This window comes from Phoca vitulina, unplaced genomic scaffold (assembly GCF_004348235.1).
Source record: "Phoca vitulina isolate PV1807 unplaced genomic scaffold, GSC_HSeal_1.0 scaffold2, whole genome shotgun sequence".
NCBI classification, from domain to species: Eukaryota; Metazoa; Chordata; class Mammalia; order Carnivora; family Phocidae; genus Phoca; species Phoca vitulina.
In genome coordinates, this window is record NW_022589705.1 from 71,694,337 (window position 1) to 71,704,875 (window position 10,539).

Consider the following 10,539-nt stretch of genomic DNA (forward strand, 5'->3'; position numbering starts at 1 on the left):
GTCCAGAGAGGCGGTGGCAGTGGGTGGGTGGGACGATTCCCAGGGAGGACAGTTGTGCCCCGGAAGCAATGTGGTGACGAGACAAGGAAGACAGAGCTGAGCATAGTTCAGTGAATTAGAACTCAGTCTTGGTTCTTTGCTCACAGTCCAGCAGGGGAGGCAGCCCTATACACAAAGAACAGGGGTCAGAGGTGGCCCTATGACAAGGGCTATAGCTGTGGCCAGAGAGAGTGCAATGGAGGGACATGGGGAAGAGGAAGAAGGTAATCCCAAATGAAGGGACTTGGAAGCTGCAGAAAATAAAGGTTGATTCTCATTGAGCCTTGCCACGCAGCAAGGATTTATTCAGGCTGAGAGCCAGGGGTGGCAAGCACAGGATATAGAGCATGCTGGGGATCCCTGGGGGGTTCTGCCAGCCTGCTCCTCTGGCCCTTGCCTTGCCAAAAGATGTCAGCCATCAGGTGCTGTTAAATTCCAGCTGGACAAAACCCGCTGGACGGGAGAGTGGGGTGGGACTTGGCCAGAAGCAAAGGTGTTCGGATGGGTTCAACCTTCTCTCTGACACTGGCTCCTATCTTGGCAGAGCACACAGCTGCAGGGGAGGATCCTGGAACTGCTCCTTCTTTCCACTCGATTCCAGGGCCTCTGGACCAGAGATGAATTTTTTTTTTTCTTTTTACCATAAAACAGCTCCTTCTATACTGTAAATCTGAAAACCTGCTCCTGGTGGGGGAAGAAGGGTGCAGGGTGACCATTAGAACCTATCCAAGGAGGACTGGTATCTGAAGGCAGACTTGCCCACCCCACTTCAGAAACAGACAGGGCCAGCCCCTCATCCGAGGGATAAGAAAACCATTACCCCCTTCCTACCAACAGGGAAACTAAAGCAAAGAAGTATACGGCCTTGTCCATGGTCACCCAATGATTATTGGAACCAGCAACCTAGTCTCCGTCTGTCAGGCATTGCGACCGAGGGGACAGCTGAACTAGTTTTCAACATTGAGAGGATGTGAACATGCAAGGATGGGAGGGGGACGATGTGAGGCTAAGGGGTCAAGTGAGTGAAGGTGGGGAGCAGACGACAGTGACAGCCTCATACATTACAAAGAATTGACGCTTTTTTGAGCCAGGCAGGAGTTTTAGTGCTCTACTTGTGTGTGTTCATTTGCTCCTCACAACAACATGATGAATCCCATTCTATGGATAATAAAACCGAGACACAGAGAGTATTAAGTGATCTATCTAAGTGTCAGAGCTGGGACTTGAACCCAGGTAGGCAGCGTCTCTCCAGGGCCCTCCTGCTCAGTCATGAAGCAGTCCCGTGTTGAGCACCTGCCTCACTGGCTGAGTGCTTCTAATGCACAGCCACACTGCGTCCCCATCCCATTGCCACAGGTAAGGATGACTGGTATTGCCATTTTACAGATGCAGAAATCGAGGTCCGGGCAGGGTACGTACCTTGCCCACAGTCACGCTCTGCCTTCCATCCTGGGAGTTAGTTCTGACGAGCCCCTACTTCATTGAGAAAAGCCTTGCGCTCCCCGCGGTTCCACGTTCCCAGATCAATCGCTCCCCGGCTTGCCACGGAGGCCCGTGTCGCCACTAGATCAGTTTTAAGGTTTTCAATAATTCTGTGAAGAGACAGAGCAGCATAAAGCAAAGCTAAAAATATCATTTTTCTGTAGCTGTCATAACAACATTTGGGCTAATTGATTCTCAATAGAATAATGACATCCAGTATGTAGTGAGAAATATTCATGATAGAGCTCTGTGAAATCCTCGAGGTGCCGGGCCGGGCTGGCAGCCCAGGACAGCTCAGGAGCGCGTCCGTGTAGACAGTGCCTGCACCAGGCCAGGTGGGGTGGGTGAGGCCTCACCCCAGCCCTCGCTGCCTCCCCTGGCCTGAGTTCGGACATCAAAGCGTTTCAGTCCCCGAGGATTGCGGCTCTCAGCCCCCAGGCTGCTTTAATCAGAGAAAGGTGATGAAAAGATTAGAGGGTATGATTTATGGAGAGAGATTAGCATCAGAGGAGTCGAGGGGGAGAAGAGAGAACTCTCTTAAAGTAGTTGAGATAACAAAGTCTGCGGAGGGCGGGGGAAGGTGCGGAGGCTGCTGCGGGGCTGGAGTCCTGAGTGGGCCGTGTTGAGATGGGCAGGCGGTGGGGAGGGAGCACCTCTGGGTGGGAGGCCTCCCCGGCCCAGCCCGGTCTGCAGACCTGCCCCTCGTGCTCGCTTCTGGCACAACTGCCTCTGCAGGGCCCTTCCTCTGGGCCCCCGGGAGAAGGAGAGGCGGGCTTGGGGTCTTCGGGGTGGTTGTGCGTGTGGCCGTGTCCCCGCCTGGTGGGATGGCCTTCCGGGCTAGCTGCTGTGGCGCCCAGGGCTGTGTGTGCCCGGAGCAGGTACGGGTTCTGCAGAGTGGCACTGCTTGTGGGGTGTAGGTGCGCACGTGTCTGGGGGGTGGGGTGGAAGCTGGAGCCTCACATTGGGTAGGTGCCAGGGACAGTTTTAAGGACTTGACATGGGTGAGCTCATTTCGTCCTCACGGCAACCTCGTGAGGTAGGGACTCTCTCAATTCTCATTTTTCCCCCTTCTAGGGGAAACTGAGGCTGAAAGAGCTTTGGTAACCTTCTTAGGTCACATGGTTAGTTAAGTGCAGAGCTGGGCCCCGGGGCCTGGGCCTGTGGCTCAAGCCCCAAAGCCTACAGGGTGCTGGAGAGAGAAGAGGGCGCAGCAGGGGTGGGATGTGGGTGGGAGAGGATTCTCGGCGTGGGAGGGCCGTGTAGGGGGCAGGCCTACTGAGTACCCCGAGCTGTGTACCCTGTGGGGAGCTCAGCGTCTGTGTTTTCAACAGGTGTGCGGCAGGAATGGTGGGGAGGGGCGGGGGTTGTATTCGAGTGAGTCCATGTCTGTGTGAAGGCCATGCCGGGGGCACACACCATCCCTTACTGAGGGTGTAGGCCCATTCCACGCCTCCATTTCCCCAAGTTCCAGGGGCCATTAGGTGATAATGTGGCCCCTCAACCATCACAGCCCTGAATTCACCCGTGCTCCCTCCTGCAGAACATCTGCCCATTCACAGCCTCACCCCGTGATTTCTGGAAGCTTCCTGGGGTGTCTTGTGTGAGCTCAGTGACTCTTCTCTGATGTTCTGCACCCCCCCAAACTCCTCCATGAATGTCTGCAGCTCGTCTAGGGGATGTGTCACCCTGCCTATGCTGCCAGGCCACCCCAAGGCGTCCAAGGTTCACTCCCAGGGAAGGGGCTCCGAGTGAGCAGGTGCAAAAGCTCACTGGACCATGCACTCCAGGAGGGCAGGACTGTGTCTCCTGTTCACCACTTAATCCTCAGCTCCAAGCGCAGGCCTGGGGATGTAGGAGCTGCTCAGTAAAGAGATATCTTAGATTCACAGGAAATGCCACTGCACTAGCCTGTGTCACCCTGGTAACCTGGGTACCCGAAAACGGCTCCTTTCCCTTCATTCCCTCTGCTGCCCGTCCACTCCTCAGCGGGTCTTAGACACCAGGCGTGCCAAGGGCCCAAGGACCCTGTTTCCCTTCTCATTCCTTTAGTCAAAACCTCATGAATATCAGCTCCTTCCCGACTTGGCCACCAAACCACTGGCCTAATTAATAATGGCTAATAACTAATGGGTCACATTTATTGAGTACTTGTTAAATACCAGACACGGTGCTAAGCTGTTAATGTGAATTATCTTCTTTTATTGCGAAGCAGGCCCATGAGTTAGGTACTATCTTTATGCCTATTTTACTGGTGAGGATTCTAGGGCTCAGAGATGGTGAGTAACTTCTCCAGAGACACATAGTTGGTGAATAAGTGCAGGAGCTGGGAGGGAAATCCAAGAGGTCTGACTGTGAACCTTGCTTTTAAGTGTGTGCAGCATGCCCTTCGGATCGGGCTGATTTTCAGCTAAGTGTGGTCTGAGACCTCGGCTGCACATATTGGTAACTTCATGTCAGCAAATCTTTGATGTCAGTATCATGGTCCTGATTTTACAGATGAAGAAACTAAGCTCAGAGCAGTTAAGCACCAGTCAGCCAAGTATTAAAGAGGCAGGCTAGGATCTGAGCGCAGATCTAGCTCCAAACCCTCATTCCTTGTGCTGTGCCCTCCCTCTGGGGGACTGAGACAGTCCTTGGTCATAGGGAAATGGGTGGGATAAAGGAGTAAGAAAGAGACCCAGCCAGTGGTGTGTGCTCCAGAGCTGGGTACCAGGGTCCTGGAAGAAAACATAGACATCCCAGCACCCCAAGAGACCGGGGCAGAGGGGGTAGGTAGGGACCCGGCATCCGTAAGGTCCATTCACGTCACAGGTTTGTTTTGGGTTCCAGCCCTGCAGCAGAGAGCCCCCCCAAATTATTTTCCAACCGCGTATTCCCATGGCATTAGAGTTACCAGGACACTGTCCACTGGCCTCTCCTTGGTCTGGGAGGGTGCGGCTCCCCACAAGGCGGGCTTGGGGTCTTCATATTCATATTCATCACGAACAGAATGGCTTCTTTATTCAGAGGTAACATGTGATTAAATAGAAAAAGAATACAAAACAGGTTTTGGCTGGCACCGATCCAGGCCCCGATGTTCATCAGCCATGTGACTGTGGGCCAGACACATTCTTTCTGAGCCTCAGTTTCCTTATGCATAAAGTGGGGATATTAATGTTTGCCCTTCCTGCCGGGTGGGGTGATGCTTCTGTTCTTGTTGCCAGGGTTCCTGTGCTACACAGAGCATCAGAAGGGGAGGGTCTGGGAGGGAAGGTCGGAGGTGCTAGGGAGTAGCGAAGGCATGGAGAGACTTGCCCCAAAGGCATCTAGTTTATGGAGTCAGGTCAAAATGGAAATCCTCACTCCAGTCTGCCCTGAGTCCCTGAGTCTAGCACTTCTGTATCAGTTGACATATTTTCATTTCCCAAGATGAGCCATTTTTGTAGTTCATTCATTCATGTATCTATTCTTTAAATCAACGTTTATAGATAAGGGATGTATGGGAGACATTGGACCCTCAGAGGTGAAACGGGCAAGGACCCAAATATGCCTCCAGGACTTTATGGCATATTTGTGGGGATAAGACATAGGCATAATTAGTATGATATGAGGCACAGGGTAGCATCAGCCATCAGAAGAGTACAAATAAGCTCCTGTGGGAGTGCCTAGTTGGGACACCACTTCCTGTTGAGGCAATCAGGGAGTGCCTCCTGGAAGAAGTGACATTGAGGATGCAGAAGTAGCTTTGAAGGATGTAAATGTTGTAACTCAGGGGATGAGTCTTCCTGGGAGATTGCACTTCATGTATTTGAATTTAGCCATGTATATGCACACAGCATAACAACAACAACAACAACAACAACAAAGTGTGTATGGAGAATAAAGTAGGGGTTCTGACCCCCGTTTCACTCAAGGAGCTATGCCCCAGAGCTAACACAAGATGGGAGATGGATCCTACTGTTTCCCCAGTGGCTTTCAGGTTCTCTGCACCTCTCTTCCTGTGAGTATCACCCTGAGGGTGATTTTTGTGTTTAAAGACGTGCATCTTTCACGTAATGTGATCCCTCAAATCAAGCCAATAACCTCATCTGCTGCTTAACCCAAAGAAAAGTGATTTGTTCCAATGCTGAAGGAAGCTGGGCTGTGCTGGGCTTGCTGAGATATGACATACTGGTCTCTCTCCTAAGGGATTTGTAAGGGTAATTTTGACCATGCATGGTTTTTCCCTTTATATGCCGACTTCAAACTCCATCTCTACATCACCCAGACTACTGTTGTGGAAGCCATGTGGCCAAGGTGTGGAGGTGGGGATGGCAAGATGTGCAAGGAGCATAATTAGAAGGCTCCATGACTGCGAAGGGCCCCTCAGATTCCAAGAGCTCGGGAGTCGGCTGTGATCTTTGGAATCCTCATTAGAAATTCTCTCCAGAGCCTGGGGCATATGCTTTTGCTCGTCTTTAATAATGGCAAATCTTCATGCTTTGAGGTTGGATTTGATTTCGGGAAACAACCACAAGAGGCATTTGGAGCTCAGCCTGGTGGAAGAACAAGCTGGAAAATGTGCTTCTGGTTAAATGGGAGGTGTGACTCTAATTGGCACATGGGGATGCCAAGTTCAGGTAGAAGCCAGAGCAGGAAGCTCCAGGGAAAGTTCTGGAGTTGCTGCAGGGAATGCCGGCCTGGGGGCAGGCAGAAAGGGAATTCTGTCAGCCTTGGCTTGCTTGGTTGGTAGCCTACCAACGCGACTGGACTTGGTCTTCCTCCCACAGCTCGGTTATAGACTCAATGTTATGAGTGGATTAGGGCCGTTTTCAGGGTGTCTGGGCCCAGTGGAAACCAGCAAGTATACTGTGAAGGCAGAGTCTACTCTGTCTAAGAAGCCATGATGGGGGTGAGCCCCCGGGGAATGTCCAGGGCTCTCTGAGCTGACTCTAGCACTGCAAGACCTCAGGGATCACCCTATGAGGAGGCCTCTCTGGACGCCATCAGCCTGGTAGCCGGAGGTTGGCCGGAGGAAGACTTGAGGTACTACATTCAAATGGTAGGCCAATTGCCAAATGCCACCCAGGGCTCGGCTGCCTGGGACAAAGGATCCTCAGTGGCCCCGATGATCTGCCTCAGTGTCCCTGCAAATTTTCCATGGCCCCGGGCAGTGACAGGAGACACTGGGTCCAACAGGGTTTTGGCACACCTGCTCCTCCCTCCCTCCACCTTTGCCATCTGGGGCTATTTACTGGCTTAATTCCATGGTGACCCTTCTATGCCTACATCCCACCCCTGCAAGATGATGGACCTTCTTTTCTGGGTGACTCGATCACTGACTCCAAAGACACCATCGAAGGACCAACTCCAAAAACTTGGGGCACGTCCTGGGCTTGCAGGGGGAGTATTTTTTTTGAGGGGACGGGGCATGTCCATTGAAGTGTTCATTACACAGTCATCCCCAAACAGTCTGCAAATGGTGATTCATCTGGGTTTCTGTCCTACGAGGCTGAAACCCTAGGCTCCAGGATCTGAAGATGAAGTGCAGAGTGACCCTCCAGAGGAGGAAACAGACCAGAGGCTAATACCGCATGTACGCACACTCCCACACACAGCGCACCCCCAAGGGTGCTCCCCTTACACTCTGCACTACAGCCCACTTCCTCACACATGTGCTCCACCTGCAGAGGGGCACAGACCCACCCACTCCCAAATATCCCACACATAGCTATTCAGGCTTCTCTGTAATACACATAACCATGTGCATTTCCTGCACACTTCAAGACACCGGGACCAACGGAACCATCTGAGAGCATCTTATAAATGCCCCTCTCCCCACATAAGCTTATAAGCAAAATGATGTAGGAGAAAAAGGATAGTCTCGCAGTCTGATGAATCGGACTCAAGGGCTGGAATTGCCCCATGTGAACCATGCCGCCTTGGGCAAGTCACTTCTCAGTGCCTTAGTTTCTGTATCTGTAAAGTGGGCACGGTAATAAGCCCTAGTCTGGATTAATGGAAGAATGCGCTTTGCTTTGTACCCTGCAGAGTACAAAAAAATGTTCATCACCAGAATCATTGGTATTACTTCCAAACGAGGAACAAGCCACATTCAGATGAAATGGCCCTTCCTCAGCCAGCCTGTCCGAAGTAGGGTGAGCCGTGCAAGTCTATCTCGACGGCAAGAGCCATCTGCCCTCGCCACATGAGCAGCCACTCGGGACTGTGCTCCCTCCCTGAGCCTCTGGCTCAGGTGGTTCGGCATCCTGACCCAGGAGATCCGAGATGTGTGTTGGAGGTGCAACTGGTCAGTGAGGACCCAGAAATGGCCAGGCAATTCCCAAAAGAACTTTACATAATCAATGCAGCATCTATTACAAAACATCTATATGCAGAGATGACTCTTGCCCCAGCGGATGAGAAAGTGGCTATTGGCAAATCCCTGACAAATGTTTCTGGGATGTGAGGGCTTTGGGGAAGGTAAAGAGGGGGAACACGAGTGGGAGCACCAGAGCATCTTCAGTGTGCAGGAAAGGGTGGGGATCAAGGCCTGGTGGTCCAGGGGCAAGGGGAGTTGCGGGGGGCCGGAGGAGCAGCTGAGCAGGATGCTCACTACAGAAAGGTTCCCAGGAAGGTGACCTGAGGTCACCGATGGCCAGAGGGACATGCACTTGAATGATGCGTAGATTATGCTGCAGAGGAGTGGTTGGGCTGCCTTGGGCCATGGACTTCCTGGAACTACTTGAAAAGCAAACAGTTCCAATAAAACAGTCGGGGTAAGGAGAAGGGCCACGGTGGGGTGATGCACAGATAGTGGTTGGAAACCCCCAGAGAAAAACAGTTCTGCCTTCCAGTGCCTTGAACTTTCTAAACGGGAGTGAGCAGATGAGATTGGGTGTCGGGTGTCTGCATTTGAAGCAGAGAGTAGGAGAGGTGGGCCCTCGGAGCCAGGACCCTTCAGTTTCCCGTCCTCCCAGGACAGACTGAGGCCCGGAGGGAGAGGACTGTGCCCGAGTTTCACAGTGAGTGAGCTGGGCTGGCGGGGTCCTCAGGACAGATGAGGTCCAAGGTGGGTGCATCTGCACACGCTGAAATTTTGTGGCAATGTGTGGATAGAGCTGTGCACTTTTTCAAGAAAGACCAAAGCTTTCATCATATTTCCAAAGGGTTTTGGGACTTCAACCATGTGAAAAAGTAGAATTAAAGGCCAGAATGCCGAGGTTCAAATCCCAGCTCTGCCGCTAACTGGTGGGCATGGTACCAGCCCATCTCACCTCCCTTCCCTCATCCATAAAATGGCCGTAGTAAAATCCCCACCCCATAGGGGTGTTGAGAGGATTAATTAAATAAAATCACATCAAGTGTTGAGCAAAGTGTCACGTGCACAGCAAGTCTAGAGACAGTTGCTATAATGATTTACATCACTCTAATAATTATATTATTATCTTGAAGATAAGGGGAAACAGCAAGCACCTCTTGCCGGCACTTGGGCGCGGTGCCTACCGGCGGGGGTGAGCCGGGAGTCCAGCCGGGTCTGGCCCGCGGGGGCCGGGGTGCAGAGCCGGGGACGGCGGGCAGGAGGGCGGGTGGTTTGTATGCAGAGGCTGTTGGGAGAGTGTGTCCCGGAGAGGGGAGGGCTGCTCCATAAGACTGATTTGTTGCTGCTGAACCTCATTAATCAAATCCTACCGGAGAGAGCCTCCTGCGGCTGCTGGCAGGTCAGCGTCGGGGAGATAAGTGATGTAGCCAGACCCAGAGAGGGGGAGAGACGAGGCGGCCATAAGTCTTGACAGTGGCAGGCTCGGAAGCCGGAGCCCGGAGCAGGCACGTCCTCGGCGCCTGGGGCAAATCTCTGAGTCAGGACAAAGTTCTTCCTCCCAAGGGATGCTCTGGGGAGAGGGGGAGATGGGATGACATGTGTCTGGGAGCAGCCTTCCAGAACTGGAGGTGGGGGTGGTTCTCTGTGTTTTCGGACAACTGAGTCAGAGACGCCCCGTGACGTCACTGGGATCACGGTTCTCAGACCACCAGACTCCCCCCTCCCAAAACTCCCCCCGCCCTGTCCCGCACACCCACGGCCCTCGTCACAGCCCTGCTGACCTCGCGGGGCTCCAATTCCACGTGTTTGGGGTGAGCCTCACAGGCTCTGCTCATCGGACAAGGGGCGCCGCTGCTCCGAGCCTGTTTCCTTCCCGGTAAGGACCACCGAGCTGAGTCAGGTGCGGCTCTAACCGCTTTACTTAATCCTCATTAACAGTCGCGTGCTGTAGGTGCTGCGACCTTCCTGTTTCCTAGACCAGGACGCTGAGGGCGCAGGAAGCTGCTGAGGCACTCTTCGTCACTCTTCCACGGCCGGCCACACTCTGAGGGACTGGTGGCCTGCTCCCTGGGGTGGGCGGGGAACCGGGTCTCAGTGGCGGCTCACGTGGCTTACCCTGATTGTCAGGGGCTGGGCAGGGGTTCTGAATGGGTCTGGGGCGGGCGGGGGGGGGGTGGCTCTGCCCCCTGTGAGCTGGCAGGAGGCTCGCAGCTGACCTGTCTATTCGGGCTAAGGGGGCCATTTCTGCTCTCTCCCTGGGGACAGGTCTTTCTTCTCTGCGCCAGGATACCTCCTGGTGCCAAGGCCTGTACTAATGGAGGCGGGAAATGGAGCAGGGCTCTGGAATCTGTCCCCCCACCCCCGCCGCCTGGGTTGGTGTCCCAGCCCCATCACTCACTGTCCAACCGTGTGACCTTGGGCCTTCACTTCTCTGAGCCTGGTTCCTATTCAAAAATAATAATACCACTTGCATGCGGCTTCTGTGGGAAGGAAGCCCCACACCTGTAAAGCGTTGAGATCAAGGCCAGGCACCTAGCAAGCACTCAGCAATTGTTACCGTTACTGGGGATCCAGAGAGGGATCAACATGGTTGCTCCCCCAGGATCCTTGTTACTCTGCTCCTGCCCGTACTGACCGAAGTCCTATGCCTCCTGGAGTCCCTGTCCTCTCCAGGCTGTTCTCTCCTCCTCCGTCCCCACCCCCCACCTCCAGGCCTCCCTTGCTCCTACTCTGCTCAC